The sequence below is a fragment of the Capsicum annuum genome, unplaced genomic scaffold, assembly GCF_002878395.1.
Source record: "Capsicum annuum cultivar UCD-10X-F1 unplaced genomic scaffold, UCD10Xv1.1 ctg2798, whole genome shotgun sequence".
Taxonomy (NCBI): Eukaryota; Viridiplantae; Streptophyta; class Magnoliopsida; order Solanales; family Solanaceae; genus Capsicum; species Capsicum annuum.
Genome location: NW_025834382.1, coordinates 191,070 through 205,023, shown reverse-complemented (window position 1 = coordinate 205,023; position 13,954 = coordinate 191,070).

The window sequence follows — 13,954 nt, the reverse complement described above, 5'->3', positions numbered from 1 at the left end:
CATACTCTAAGTCGTGAGTTAGGTAATTCCTCTCATGAACTTTAAGCTGCTTTGAAGCATAAGCCACAACCCTACCATGTTGTATCAATACACAACCCAGTCCTATATGGGATGCATCAGAATACACCACAAATCCATCAGTACCCTTAGGTAAGGTAAAAAATGGTGTCAAAGTCAACTTCTCAAAACTACCCTCACAAGCATTGAACCGCAAGAACTTTATTTTTTTCTAAGTTAACTTAGTCAATGGATTAACAATGGATGAAAAACTATCCCCAAACCTCCTATAGTACCCTAGACAAGCCCAAGAAGCTAATAACAATGGTTGGAGTCATGGGTCAAGGCCATTTCTTAACTACATCAACTTTCTGTGGATCCACCTTGATCTCTTCACTAGAAATAATATGCCTAAGAAAAGTCACAACATTCAACCAAAATTCATACTTACAAAAATTTAGCATACAGCTTCTGATCCACAAGTGTCCGCAACACAATCCGAATATGATTGGCATGATCCTCCTCACTCTTAGAGTACACCAATATTTCATTGATGAAAAAAATAATAAAAAGCCCAAAAACTAACGGAAAACTCGATTCAAAAGATCCATGAAAATAGTTGGAACATTAGACAACCTAAATGACATAACTAGGAACTCATAATCACTATATTGGGATTAGAAATAAGTCTTGGGAATATCAACCTCCCAAATTTTCAGCTAATGGTAACCCAAATAAAGATAAATCTTAGAGAAACACCTAGCACTCTAAAGCTAGTCGAAAATATCATCAATCCTAGGAAGAGGATATTTATTCTTCATCATTACCTTATTCAGCTGACAATATACACATCAGAAGAGACCTATCTTTCATTCACACAAAAGGCATGAGAGCATCCCACAGAGAAACACTAGGATGGATGAAACCCTTATCAACAAGATCCTTTAACTGCTCTTTTAGCTTCTTCAACTCAACTGAAGCCATTCGATATGGAAAAAGGGAGGTAGGATGAGTATTTAGCAGAAGATCAATCCCAAAATCTATCTCCATAATGGGAGGAATTCCAGGAAGATTATCAGAGAACACTTTGGGAAACTCATTAACCACAAGGACTGACTGCAATGGGGGACCTTCAAACTTTGAATCCTTAACCTAAACTAAATAATATAGAAACCTTTTGGAAATCAACTTCTAGGCTCTAAGAAAAGAAATAAACCTCCCTTAGGGTACTAAAGAACTACCCTCCCATTCGATCACTGATACATTAGAAAATTAAAGACTAACTTTTTGCATAGAACGAATAAAGCCAATCTATCCCCAAGATCACCTAATAATATACTAATCCAGCTCTCTATCAGATCCACTAATGTCTCCTTATTATGAATAGATACCATAGAACCCCTCTAGATTTTTCTAGCAATAATAAAATCACACACTAGAGTAGGCACAAAAAGTGAAACATTCCTAAATATCTTGTAGGCTCTCTCTTATGAGTGTGGCATGCTATACACCTTAAAAGAGACTCTACTCGACATGGATTTGAGGACTCCCAATTTACTATGAACCTAAACCTCTGAAACCAACTTGACACGACCCTATCGAAGGACTTATCATAATGGACATCCAAAGTCAAACCAGGATTGAGGACCACCTACTGTTACCCAACTGAACAACCATTAGCATAACTTGAGTCGGCAAAGTACTTAACAATTAGCATGATACCATAACCACATAAGGACTAAATTTGGGATAGCTCTGTTCCTATACCAACCTTACCAACTCATGTCATCACACCAAATCATACCAACCAAACCACCAAGCAAAACCAATACCGAAACAAGGGTCATAAACCAAGCTAAAATAAAATAAGATAAAAATATAATATGATTAATTCCAAAATAAAACATGATGGAACAGTGAGAAATTATGTCTAATGATGTCAGCCCCATTTCTAATGCCAATATTAAGGCCGACACCAACACCGATTTTGCCTATTCCAACCCATAGCAGTACAATAAACCATATAACCAAATAAGAAAGAATATTTAGCTGTGACATGCCCCCAACCCTAGCTAAAATAATATCTAAAAATAAACCAAAATGTCTAAAAATATCCATAACATGAAATGAAGCCTTCCTAAAACTATCCCCACTTTAATCCAATAACTATCTCCGAGTCAATCCCTATTTAGGAGGAGTAGAATGGTTGGTTCCTGCATAGCGTGGGTATACAGTTGCCCGAAGATGGGTTAGTAAGAGATCACTAGCATGAACTTAGGATAAGGATAAAATAATGCCATTTATAAAAACAAGTAAAACCATCCATCTGCACATAACCATACATATATATATATATAACTTTTCCGACAAAGAGAATTGGGTTTAACATGCCATTAAAACCTTTACCTGAGCTGTGTAGCTTAGCCATCCTAAATCACCCATGGGCTATATGGGTTTATCTCTCCCTAATGAAAGGGTCCTAATGTGTGAACTCATACGACTAGGGAGTAAAATCTGGGATGACTAGTAAATGCCCCAATATAAAGTATGACATCATGCACAGGGTCATCAAGACCAAACCTCATATCGACAAATACGAGTTTCCAATTTTGGTCCCTCTAGGACCTCCACTTTCCACGGCATTACTACATACCCCTCCATTTTTGCCCAATTAAAATTATTACCAAGCAACTAATCAATCCATTAACCATTTATTTACCAAGAACATTAGTAATGGTTTCGTCATACTTACTATATTTGTAAATTTTTTCCATAGCCGACCATATATAGGTTTAAGGGATTCCATGTACACTTCATGATTTCTATTTAACAAAAACTATGGCTACCACGACCTTTTAAATCCATTTAAACCATTCATACTATTTAGGGTTCCATTACCAAGTTTAAATCATGCATAAGTTCTATTAAAAACCAATATTATAATGAAAAAACTATTAAAGGCACTTTTTCAAACACATTGAGGGGCATAGTATTTCCAAAACCAAAGTCTATACCATAGAACCTTTCCCATGCAACCAATTATCCAAACCCACTATTAGCAGATATAAAAGCATAATTAAAACTTGGGAAAACCATAGCCAAACATTTATAACAAAAACCCCCAAATCATATTTGAAAACCCAAAATCATACAACAATAAAATCATGATAACATTTTATAAAAACCATGTTTTAGTTGGAACTAATAATGAGGGAAGACAACATGACTTAATTGACAAAATAGATAGAGAGAAACCGCCAAAAAGATCCCCAAATTAGTCCTCTAGTTGAAACCCTTGCTTTCTTGGACAAAAGCTTTGGATAGAATTATCGAGTATTTAGAAAGAGTTTCTAAGTATTAACGAAAAGAATAATAGGATGAATAGTCTCCCAAGTGAGTTAGAAGTCGTGGGAAATTATTTGGATAAGTGGAGAAAGGTCCTGAATACCACCACTTAAGTTGCACCAAAATCCAATCAAGGGGTACGATTGACCCTCACAAGTCATACCCTTCTATACGAGTGGTACCCAGCAATCCTATCCTAAGCCTTAACCTTTAGAACCAATACTTTCCAGTGTATGACTCATCTTTCACAATTCATATTGACAGCATACAATTTGTACTATTCACTTGTATCCCTGGAAAGATAGAATAGCAGAAAGTTTGAACACTGACCACCATACTAGTCCTAAGTATGACTCGTACCCTGGCTAATGGCTCTCGGTAAGCCACTCGTAATTATATCCAACTTAAGTTACTAAGTATAAGGTTAAATAAAGGAGCCAAATGATCCATATCAAACTATATGACTCGTACCACCAAGTAGTACCCATTCCAGCAACAAAAATCCATCCCACCAACCAACACTGGTTTGCATACGACTAGACTATACCATTTGTACCTCAACATACAGCTAGTACCCATGAGTCGTATTGGTTACAAAGACCAGAATTCCAGGAAATTTTCTAAGGTCTAGAAACCATGGTGTTTCAGCCTCCCCTACTAGGAATATTTTTCTCCGAATGACGGACAAAGTAGGGGTAACCACAGATATGAGTCATTTGAATTAACAAATATATTTCCAATATCTAACAAAGTTTAAAAACATATAGGGAAAGATATTAATATTTCCTTTAACAAACTCAGAAAATAAAGATATTTTTAAGACACATACCTTCCTCATGCATCCCAGGAGCAGAAAACAGATGCGGATACTTGGACTTCATGTCCTTCTCCACTCCCCACAAAGTTTCTTCCACCCTATGGTTCATCTATAGAACATTAACCTAAGCCACATCCTTGGTCCACAATTGATGAACCTGCCTATCAAAGATCTCAATCGAGACCTCTTTAGAAGATAGAGAGTCTGAGATACCCAACCCTTCCAAAGAAATAATTGAAGAAGGATCACCAAGACACTACCTCAACATGAAGACATGAAATACTGGATGAACCGAGCTCAATCTAGATGGTAACTCTAATTTGTATACAGCATTACCAATCCTCTTCAAAATCTCATAAGGACCAACATACTAGGGACTAAGCTTTCCCTTTTTACTAAACTGAACTACCTTGTTCATGGGAGATACCCTGAGGAAAACCTTATCCCAAACCTCAAACTCCAAGTCTCTACACCTAACATCTGTATAGGACTTTTGGCGACTTTGGGCAGCCTTAAGCCTATCCCAAACCACCTTCATATTCCCCATATCATGGTAAATCAAGTCGAAATTAAACCTATTAGCCTCCCTAAGATTAAATCAAACAATAGAAGATCTACACCTTCTACCATAGAATGCCTCAAAAGGAGCTATACCAGTACTAGAATAATAGCTATTGTTGTAAGCAAACTCTACCAAAGGTAGATGCCTAACCCAATTGCCACCATAATCAATCACACAAGCTCGAAGCATATCCTTCAATGTCTAAATAGTTCTCTCTACTTGTCTATCCGTCTACGGGTTAAAAGTACTAGTCAGACTTACCATAGTCTCCAACCCTTTCTGGAAAGTCTGCCAGAAGTGTGACATAAATTGCATGTCACGATTAGAAATAATCAAAACGGGTACTCCATCTAACTTATAAATCCCTTGAATATATAACTTTGCATAATCCTGCCACAAAAAGGCTTCCCTTACTGGCAAGAAATGAGCAGACTTTGTCATCTTATCCATGATGACCAAAATCAAATCATATTGATTCTGAGATTGAGGAATACCAGTAACGAAGTCCATATTGATTACCTTGTATTTCTATTCGGGCAAAAATATCTCTTGATACAACCCACCAGGTCTCATGTGTTAAACTTTAACTTGTTGACATACAAAGCCCTTGTGTATAAAGTCAGCCACGTCCCTCTTCATACTATTCCACCCATACATCTCATTGAGATCATGATACATCTTTGTGGAATCGGGATCAACAACATAGCGCGACTCATGTGCCACGTCCATAATCCTTTGACGCAAACCATCAACATCAAGAACGCACAACTTTCCTTGGTTCCATAAAGTATCCTCACCACTAATCTCAAAGACTATCATCTTTTACACACCAACATCACCCTTGATTTTTATCAAGACAGGATTCAATACTTGATTCTGCTTAATCTCTACACCGAGAGACGATCAAACTACTTCTTGTACCATTATACCTCAGTCTTGGAGTCTACGAGACATGCTCTAAGATTAGCTAAGAGATGAATATCCTTCACCAACTCCCGCTTTCCTTTCTTCACATGAGCCAAACTTTCTAAGGACAGCCTGTTAAGAGCATCAGGAACTATATTAGCCTTACCTGGGTGATAGTGAAGACTTATATCAAAGTCCTTGAGAAGCTCTAGCCATTTTCTCTGCCTGAGATTTTCCCCATTTGAGTGAACACATATTGTAGACTCTTATGATCACAAAAGATGTCAATATGTACACTATACAAATAATGCAGCCATATTTTCAAGGTAAAAACCACCGCCAACAACTCTAAGTCATGAGTAGGATAGTTACTCTCATGTACCTTTAACTGACTAGAAGCATAGCCAATCACCTTCCCATTCTGCATTAAAACACAATTAAGACTCACCCGAGATGCATCACAATAGACAAAAAAACTATAATTGCCTTCTGATAAAGTCAGAATTGGAGACAAAGTTAGCTAACCTTTCAAATTTTGAAAACTCCCCTCACAAGCATCCAACCTAGAAAACTTAACCTTCTTCTGAGTCAACTTAGTTAAAGGAGAAGCTATCGATGAAAAGCCTTCCATAAACAGCCTATAATACCTAGCCAAGCCCAAGAAGCTTCGGATGTCAGTTGGAGTTGTGGGTCTAGGCCACCTTATAACCACAACCACCTTTTGTGAATCCACTATCATCTCTTCGCTAGAAATAATATGACCAAGAAAAGTCATAATATTCTACCAAAACTCACACTTAGAGAACTTAGCATACAATTGTTGTTCCTTTAAGGTCTAGAATACCACACGGAGGTGATTAACATGATTTACCTCACTTTTGGAATAAACTAGAATGTCATCAATAAACACAATAACAAAGAGATCCAAGAACATCCTGAAAATCTTGTTCATCAAATCCATAAATATCATCGGGGATTAGTCAATCCAAATGAAATAACCAAAAATTCAAAGTCCCCATATCGAGTACAAATACCCGTCTTAGGGATATCCACCTCCCTAATCATAAGTTGATGATACCCAGATCGAAGATCTATCTTAGAAAAGAACTTGGCACCTTGCAATTGATCAAACAAATCATCTATCCTTAGAAGAGGATACTTTTTCTTAATTGTTAGCTCATTGAACTGCCTAAAGTTAATGCACATCCAAAGGTAACCATCCTTCTTGCACACAAACAACACCGGTGTACCCAATGTGGATGTATTAGGACGAATAAATCCCTTATCCAAAAGTTCCTTAAGTTGCTCTTTGAGTTTCCTCGACTCAGTCGAAGCCATTCTATAAAGAGGAATAGATATTGGATAAGTATCCAGAACCAAATTAATACCAAACTTTATGTACCTATCCGGAGGAACACTTGGAAGATCATCCAAAAAAGAACTCAGGAAACTCATTTACCAATGGGACTAACTAAAAAAGATAGAACCTCCAAGTTAGAACCTTTAACCAAGAAAAAGTGATAAAGACAACCTTTAAAGATTAACTTCTGAGCTCTAATATAAGAAATAAACCTCGCCCTAAGAGATAGGGAACCACCTCCGACTCTATAACTGGTTCAACAGGGAACTTAAAGATAACCTTACAAGTCTGACTATCCAAGGACACGTAACAAGAGTGTAACTAATCCATCCCTAGAATAACGTCAAATTCTACCATATCAAGCTCAAACAAATCCATCAAAGTGTGTTGACCACTAACAGATACCACACCCCCTATAGACTCTATTAGAAAAAACTGAGTCACCTATCTGGGTAACATAAAAAAAAGAATTTAAAATAACCTCAAGATCAAAACCAATACGTACAGCCACAAATGGGGTCACATAATAAAGACAGGACCCTAGATCAAGTAGATAATACACTTAACGAGAAAAGATTAGTGACATACAAGTAACGACATGAGGTGATGCCTCAGATTCCTGTAGGGACACTAAAAAATACAATCTATTCTGGCCAACACTAGAATCAGGTATAGCAATAGAAATAAATGTGGCACCACCGGGTGCAGGAGCAGAAGATGAAGCCAGTACCATGTTTTCTCCCTTAGCAACCTTATTAACAGGATAATTCTTAAGCTGATGTATTGCCTGGACACACTTGAAGCATTTGCCCCTCCTTTCATTGTAATAACCCTATTGACGATGATCAGAGAACCTAAAAAAAGGGAATAAAGAAATCAACTAACCCCACTCGCCTGAGATTGGCCACTCTATGCCCAAAATTTATCACCACCCTAGTGATGCCTGTCATTCGATAGCTTTTAGTAAAAAGTAATAGCAGTAGAGAAGGATCCAAAAGTCCTCCACTTCTTTTTCTGCCATTTTCCGTTATCCCAACTACCCTGAGACTGAGTACCTCCCTTATCAGAAAACCTACTCCTCTTACTCTGCCTATCTCCAAACTCTGCATGTTTTCTCTTCTCATCCTCTACTTTCTACATATGAACAGTCAACCTAGAAATGTCCATATCTTTAATCAGTAAAGTTGTCCTGCTTTCCAAGATAAAATCATGATTCAACCCAAAAGCAAACTTTCTCATTCTCACTCTCATATCAGCCACCAAATTAGGAGCATACCTTGACAGTTGAAGAAACTTCAAGGTATATTCCTTGATAGATGTTCTCCCTTGCCAAAGACTTACAAACTCCTCCATTTTTTCTTTGCTCAGCTTTTGAGAAAAGAAATAATCCAGAAAAGCTCCAGAAAAAGCATCCCATAAGGATAACTTCTACACATCTTCTTTATCCCTATCCCACTTTCTTTACCATTAGCACGCAACCTCCTTGAGCTGATAAGATGTAAAGTTTACACCTTCCATATTAGTGGGTTGAGTCACCCTGAATATCTTTTCCAATTCATTCAAGAAAACCTGAGGTCCTCCTCAACCCTTACACCATCAAAAGCAAGAGGATTCATTTCAGAAAATGACCAACCCTTGTAGCCTCAGTAGATAACCCACCATACACATCCCGCTCAGCTTGAGCACTAACTAAAATAGCCATAATATGAATAGACTAGCAAAATTCTGCATTAGTCACCTCACCCTAGGGAGGACTAGTAGCAACCAATGGAACTACAGAACTATTAGGGATAGGACCCTGAGATCAAAGGTGAACTCCAGACATAGGATGTACCCCATCAACATTATCCCCAGATGGGACTGAAGAGTGTCCCTGTGTTCCAGATCATTCAGGCATGATCTAAAAAGTAAACAACCAAGGATTAAGGAAGAGTTCCAGGACTTAGACTCCAAGCTTGAAAATAAAATTCCAAGAGAGTGAAATACTTATAAATGGCTTATAGCCTCCCTCTTATGAGTGTGACGCTCTGCACACCCCTAAAAGAGACTTTATTCGACATGACTTTGTGGAATCCTATTTGACTATGAACCTAAAGCTTTGGTACCAACTTGAAAGGACATGATCGGGGACCTAGACTTAATGGGCATCCCAAGTCCATCCAGGACTAGGGACCACCCCCTTTACCTAAACCAACCGCCATTAGCATAGCTTAAGTTGGATGAGTACCGCACCATTACCAAGAGAGCATAACTTGACTAGGACTGACTTTGGGATAGTTCTGTCTATAGACCAAACCTACCAAGTCATCCTGTCACATCAAACTATACCAACAAAAGCACTAACCCAAACTAATACCAAAATAAGGGCCATAAACTAGGCAAAAACCAAATGATATCCAAAATCTAGTATTATTAATCCCTAAATAAAATATGATAGAACAGTGAGAAATTATTTCTAATGATGTTAGCCTCAATTCCAATGCAAATATTAAGGCTGACTCCAATACTGATCCCGTCCTTTCCAACCCATAACTTTACCATAAAGCCTATAACCAATATGAAATAGAGCCTTCCAGAAAGATGGAAGCTCACCACTTTAATCCAATAGTTATCCCCGAGTCAATCACTATGTAGGTGGAGTAGAATAGTCGATTCCTATATAGTGAGGGTATACAGCTACTCGAAGACGGGTTAGCGAGTGATTGCTAGCATGAAGTCATGACAAGGATAAAATAATGCCATTTATAAAACTAGGTAAAACCATCCATATACACAACCATACATATATATATAACTATGCAGGGAAAGGGGACCGGGTTTTGCATGCCATTAAAACCTTTACGTAGGTTGTGTATGTTTGTTGTCCTAAACCACTCATGGGCTATATGGGTTCACCCTAGTGAGTGAAGCCTCACGACCAGGGAATTAAAACATGGGATAGCTAGTACATCCCTCATTATGTAGTGATACATCATGTACATGGTCACCAAGACCAAACCTCACATCAAAATATATGAGTTTCCAATTTTGGTCCTCCCCCCTCCCCGGACCTTCACCTTCTATATCTTTGTTGCACACCTTGCCATTGTTGCCAAATAAAAATCATTACCAACTAACTAACCAATCCATTAACCATTTATTAACCAAGGCCATTAGTAATGGCATCATCATAATGACTATACTTGAAAGTTTTGTCCACAGCCAAACATATATAAGTTTAAGGCATTCCATGTACCCTTCATGATTTCCATTTAACAAAAAACATGGACACCAAGGCCTTCCAAATCCATTTTAAACTATTTAAACCATTCATACTATTTAGGGTTACATTTCCAAGTTTCAACCATGCATAAATTCCATTGAAAACCAATATTATAATTAAAATATTGTTAAGGGCATTTTATCAAAAAAAAAGAATTAGGGGCATGGTAGTTCCAAAACAAAAGTGAATTACCAAAGAATCATTCCCATGCAACCAAGTATCCAAAACCACCATTAAAGTATATAAAAGGATAATTAAAACATGGGAAAACCATAACCAAACATTTATAACCAAAACACCCAAATCATATTTGAAAACCCAAAATCATACAACAATAAAATCATAAAAACGTTGTATAAAAATTATACCTTAGTTGGAACTAACAATTAGGGAAGAGAACATGCCTTTATTGAAAAAATAGATGGAGTGAAACTACCAACAAGATCCCTAAATCAGTCCTTAAGTTGTAACCCTAGCGTTTTTGCCCAAAATCTTTTCAGAGAATTATAGAGTGTTTAGGAAGAGTTTATAAGTGATAATGTATAGAATAATATGGTTAATAGCCTCCCAAGCAAGTTAGAAGTCATGGGACCTTATTCGGATAAGTGGGGAAATATCCTGAACACCCCCTCTTAAGATGAATAAATATCTCATACAGGTGTTTGACTGACCCTTACGAATCGTACCTGTCGATACGAGAGGTACCCACCACTCATATCCTAAGCTTTAACCCATGGACCCAATAATGTCCACTGTATGAATCATTCTTCATAAGTTGCATTAAAAGAATATGATCTGTACCCTTTACCCGTATCCCTGGTAAGATAGAATCACAGAAAGTTTGAACACTTACAACCAAACCCTAGCTTACGGCTCCTTGTGAGACACTCGTACTCAGATCCAAATTAAGTTACCAAGTCTAAGGTTAAGTGAAGGAACTAAATGATCCGTATCCAACCATATGACTTGTACCACCAAGTCATATCCATTCCAGTGACCAAAATCCATCCCACCAACCAATACTGTTTAGCATACGACTATACCATACCATTTGTACCCCAACATACGGCTCAAACCCATGAGTCGTAATTAGTCCAGAGACCAAAATTCCAGGAAATTATCTAAGGTCCAAAAACCACGGTGTTTCACTAGTAGTAAAAGTGGCACCTTTTGGTGCAGGAGCCAAAGAAGTGGTGACCTAAACCTTATTAGCTCTAGTGGCTACCTTAGCTATAGAATAGTTCCTCTACATATGTCAAGGCTGACCATAATTGATACACATGTTCCTTCCCTTATCACATTAACCATAGTGAAGTAGTCCCCAAAATTGACACGGTGGAACAGGTGGGCTGATTGAGCTCCAGTAGCCTAAGACTTGGCACCCTGTGCCTTAGGACCATTTCTAACCTAAAATGATGCTTACCAGATGGCTTAGGATAAGGAGCATAGCTAAAGAATATGAATTAGAATTTCCCCAACCATTCTTCTTGGTCCACTGCCTACCATCCCTTCCACTCTGCTACTGATTTACACTATGCTTTAAATACCTATAAATCTTATTCTACCTCTCTGCCATCTCTGCCTACTTTTTCTTTTCATCCTCTACCTGTTTCATATAAATCACATGTCTGGAGATGTCCATATCATTGTTCAATATTGCAGCCTTACACTATAGCACTAAGTCATGGGACAACTCTAAAGTAAATTTCCTCATTTTGGCCCTCATGGTAGATACCAACTATGGATCATAACAAGACAACTGCTGCAATTTAAAGGCATACTCTTTCACACTCATCTTACCCTACTTTATATTCACAAACTCTTTAGCCTTAGCTTCTCTCAGCTCTCGAGGAAAGAAATGATCAAGAAAGGCACTTAAAAAATAATTCCATAATGCTGGCTCTTCATAATTACCACTCCATTTCTTCAACTCCTAATACCACTGATAAGTTATATCTTTGAGTTGATTATCGAAAACTCTACAACTTCAGAGTTAGCAGCATGTATCACTCTAAAAATCTTCTGCATCTCATTCATAAACCCTTGAGGATCCTCCTCAACCTTTGAGTCTATAAAGGTTGGGTAATTCAACCTCATGAACTGAGATATCACTAACTGAGTAAGAAAATAAATAGATCAACAAAACTCTAGATTAGAGATGTCTCCCTAAGGTAGCTGATCATAGGTGTCACCATCCTGGATGGCCCAAAGATAACTAGTGGGGGAAGGTGGAACTCAACATAGGGCAGTGCAATTAGGTTTGCCCTCCATAAATAGGATGAGTTCCCTCCATATTATCCTCAGGAAGGATAGAGGGTCCAGCAAATTTTTGATGAATATCTGATCTTTGGGAAGAGATGATTTGAAATGTGAGGAACCCATGAGTTAGAGGGTTTCCAAGACACTAGATTCTATAGCCTGAACTAGAAAATAAGAAAGGAAAGTATTCCTAAATGCCTCATAGCCTCTCCCTTATAAGTCTGGCCGGCTACACACGCATAAAAAAAACTCAATGACCCTGAACAGTGCTCTGATACCAAGCTTGTCATGACCTGAACCATGGCCTAGCCGTGATGGGTATCTCAAGCCCACCATGAGCAAGAGAACACCCCCTTTTAATAATATCCGAAATACCATAAAGATATGTAGCAAAACACAGTCATATATATCGAAATAAAAGTAGATAAGATAAAGGCAATCTAAGAATCATAACTAACATCCAACCCGCACTTGTCCACAAAAGCCTCTAAGTACCAGAATACCCAATGGATCATGATATGCCCTCGATAATGACATTGGAACTCTTCAATTCTCAAAAATTTTGAATAAAAACCTAACAAAATACTGATACCATAATAAAATTAATGAAATGTGTGGCCTTCCCAAAGATAGAGGCTCACCACTTCAGAGAAGATCAACCAATGAACCACATCAATTAAACTACACAGGAGTATCAGAAAACCCCTAGGAACCTACATCTTGAAATAATGCAGTGTCTAGGAGTAATTAGTAGGATAAGCACTACATGTAACTCAGGGGAAGTGATAAAATAATGTCATGTCCAAAACTAATCAAATTCACATGCACACATTCCTATGTGTGTGTGTATATATATATATACTATTGAGATAGGGTATAGGGTTATAAATGTGGGATTTAAAAACCATTAAACTAGATTGTGTAGCTCTATCCATCCTAAGGGCAGCTACAATATTGAAAGGGCCTCAGCGCGTGTTAGCCGTAAAAACTAAGAAAAATCTGAGGAAGGGGCAGACACATCATGGCTCCAACCATCCCAAAAATATATATTGTGTAAACTATACAAACGGTCATAAATACCCCCACGTCTGCAAATGTGGTTTCTAGTATTGGTCCCCCCTGGGACCTCCACCTTCACGACAAGCTATACAACCCCCTTTACGCCCAAATAAAAACCATTTAGAAAAAAATACCAACAATAAATCGAGTAGTCTTTTATTAAGGCATATACAATTGGTATCGTCACACCAATTATGCTTTTAAGCTGAGTCCAATTATGTCATTCCAATCCAATTAAAGCAATTGACTCCTAAGTTCCATTTTAAAACCAAACCATGACCACCAAGTACTCTAAAATCCATTTTAATCCTCTGTTCCATTAATATAATGCAATAGTTTAAAAATGGGTTAAACCATCCAAATACTACATTAAAAATAAAAGTTCGT